The 3,252-nt window shown below is 33.5% G+C and overlaps 1 non-coding gene across 1 annotated transcript; it reads left to right on the top strand.

Annotated features, from left to right (window-relative positions):
- The first annotated feature begins 659 nt into the window (after window positions 1–659).
- Window positions 660–2,648, top strand: LOC120781193. Its single transcript, XR_005706027.1, has one exon. It is a non-coding gene; the product is annotated as a small subunit ribosomal RNA (ribosomal RNA).
- Window positions 2,649–3,252: the final 604 nt, after the last annotated feature.

The raw sequence follows: 3,252 nt of genomic DNA, 5'->3' as shown, positions 1-3,252 counted from the left end.
TATTATTACGCTCAAAAAATACTTTCATAATCATATATTTATTATTTAAAAATAAATATAATGGAATTTGAAATTTTAATTTCAAATCAAAGAAAAAATGTATATATTCTTAAAAAAGATATATACACATTATGCATTGAAATAAAGTAAAATGTATAAAAATGATATTATTTGAAAGTTTAGCTAATATAAGAAGAAACATCGTTCTTACATAATTAAATAATATTATGTATAGAGAACGAAAATTCTTTTCACAATACAAAAGCAAAAATTAAAAGCAACCGTATTTGCAACATAACACGCATAACAAACCACAAACGTGTCAGTGCCAATTAATTGGACTGAAAGAGAATATAAGAAAATATATATATTTTAATATATATGATGATAAAAATTCTCAAAGAGAAATAAGCGAATAAATGAATAAAATAATGGTATATGGCGGGTACCAGAATATATAAAGCAATTGTTAAAAAGGTCAGAAAAAATATATAAAGCTTTAAAAGCTTTAGAAAAAAAGTAAAAATGTGTTGTCTGTGTTGTATATATGTGTGTTGACTTTCTATATTTTGTGTATTGTGTAATTTTCAAATAAGAAAATATCATTTAAAATTTTATATAATATAAAAATATTATATAAAAAATAATATAATAATATTATTCTGGTTGATCCTGCCAGTAGTTATATGCTTGTCTCAAAGATTAAGCCATGCATGTCTAAGTACAAACAAATTAAAAGTGAAACCGCAAAAGGCTCATTATATCAGTTATGGTTCCATAGATCGTTAACAGTTACTTGGATAACTGTGGTAATTCTAGAGCTAATACATGCAAAATAAACACGGACCTTTTGGAACGTGTGCTTTTATTAGGCTAAAACCAAGCGATCGTAAGATCGTTATATTGGTTGAACTCTAGATAACTTGCAGATCGTATGGTCTCGTACCGACGACAGATCTTTCAAATGTCTGCCCTATCAACTTTTGATGGTAGTATCTAGGACTACCATGGTTGCAACGGGTAACGGGGAATCAGGGTTCGATTCCGGAGAGGGAGCCTGAGAAACGGCTACCACATCTAAGGAAGGCAGCAGGCGCGTAAATTACCCACTCCCAGTTCGGGGAGGTAGTGACGAAAAATAACAATACAGGACTCATATCCGAGGCCCTGTAATTGGAATGAGTACACTTTAAATCCTTTAACAAGGACCTATTGGAGGGCAAGTCTGGTGCCAGCAGCCGCGGTAATTCCAGCTCCAATAGCGTATATTAAAGTTGTTGCGGTTAAAACGTTCGTAGTTGAATTTGTGCTTCATACGGGTAGTACAACTATAATTGTGGTATGTACATTACCTTATGTATGTAAGCGTATTACCGGTGGAGTTCTTATATATAATTAATACAATGTATTTTTTATATATTCCTCCTATTTAAACCTGCTTCAGTGCTCTTCATCGAGTGTTGTTGTGGGCCGGTACAATTACTTTGAACAAATTAGAGTGCTTAAAGCAGGCTCCAAATGCCTGAATATTTTGTGCATGGAATAATGAAATAAGACCTCTGTTCTACTTTCATTGGTTTTTAGATCAAGAGGTAATGATTAATAGAAGCAGTTTGGGGGCATTAGTATTACGACGCGAGAGGTGAAATTCTTGGACCGTCGTAAGACTAACTTAAGCGAAAGCATTTGCCAAAGATGTTTTCATTAATCAAGAACGAAAGTTAGAGGTTCGAAGGCGATCAGATACCGCCCTAGTTCTAACCATAAACGATGCCAGCTAGCAATTGGGTGTAGCTACTACTATGGCTCTCTCAGTCGCTTCCCGGGAAACCAAAGCTTTTGGGCTCCGGGGAAGTATGGTTGCAAAGCTGAAACTTAAAGGAATTGACGGAAGGGCACCACCAGGAGTGGAGCCTGCGGCTTAATTTGACTCAACACGGGAAAACTTACCAGGTCCGAACATAAGCGTGTAAGACAGATTGATAGCTCTTTCTCGAATCTATGGGTGGTGGTGCATGGCCGTTCTTAGTTCGTGGAGTGATTTGTCTGGTTAATTCCGATAACGAACGAGACTCAAATATATTAAATAGATGCTTTCAGGATTATGGTGTTGAAGCTTATATAGCCTTCATTCATGCGTTCATCTTGAATGGACAAGTGTTTGAATGTGTTTATATAAGTGGAGTCGTACCTGTTGGTTTGTCCCATTATAAGGACACTAGCTTCTTAAATGGACAAATTGCGTCTAGCAGTAACGAGATTGAGCAATAACAGGTCTGTGATGCCCTTAGATGTCCTGGGCTGCACGCGCGCTACAATGAAAGTATCAACGTGTATTTCCTAGACCGAGAGGTCCGGGTAAACCGCTGAACCACTTTCATGCTTGGGATTGTGAACTGAAACTGTTCACATGAACTTGGAATTCCCAGTAAGTGTGAGTCATTAACTCGCATTGATTACGTCCCTGCCCTTTGTACACACCGCCCGTCGCTACTACCGATTGAATTATTTAGTGAGGTCTCCGGACGTGATCACTGTGACGCCTTGTGTTTCACGGTTGTTTCGCAAAAGTTGACCGAACTTGATTATTTAGAGGAAGTAAAAGTCGTAACAAGGTTTCCGTAGGTGAACCTGCGGAAGGATCATTATTGTGTTCCTATCCGAAAAATAAATATATATTAAAAAAAAAAAAAAAAAAAAAACAAAACAAAAAAAAAAGAATAAAAAAGAAAAAAAAATTTTTTTTTCTTTTTGTTCTTTTCATTCAATATGTTTTGAATTATTGATAAATATTATTTATTTAAATCGATGTGGGTATATCAATAATTTGCATAAAAAACATATTTGAGTGTTTTTCTTTTTTTTCTTTTTTTTTTTTACTCCTTGTAATGCATTATGAGCAGTATATTTATACATATATTGTGAATTTCGCATACATTGTATTTGAACGCTAAAAAACCTTTAAACATATATAGCTGTACTTATTATTTATAAAAAATTTTATAAAAAGTTAAATGATCTTTTTATAGTAAATATATAAATGATAAGTTAATTTGTTCACATTAACGTGTAATTCCTTTTTTATGGTATTTTCTATTTGTGATTAAGTATATGTTATATACATATAAAATACATATATGTTATATAAATATATTTTGGTTTATTTTCATTCAAGAAATACTGGATTATGCACAAATAAAAGAGAATAGCTACTAAAAATGGTATTACTGTTTTTGTTGACCTAAGACATGC

This window comes from Bactrocera tryoni, unplaced genomic scaffold, assembly GCF_016617805.1.
Source record: "Bactrocera tryoni isolate S06 unplaced genomic scaffold, CSIRO_BtryS06_freeze2 scaffold_489, whole genome shotgun sequence".
In the NCBI taxonomy this organism is placed as follows: domain Eukaryota; kingdom Metazoa; phylum Arthropoda; class Insecta; order Diptera; family Tephritidae; genus Bactrocera; species Bactrocera tryoni.
Note: the sequence above shows the minus strand (reverse complement) of the source record. Positions and strands in the feature narration are given on the sequence as shown.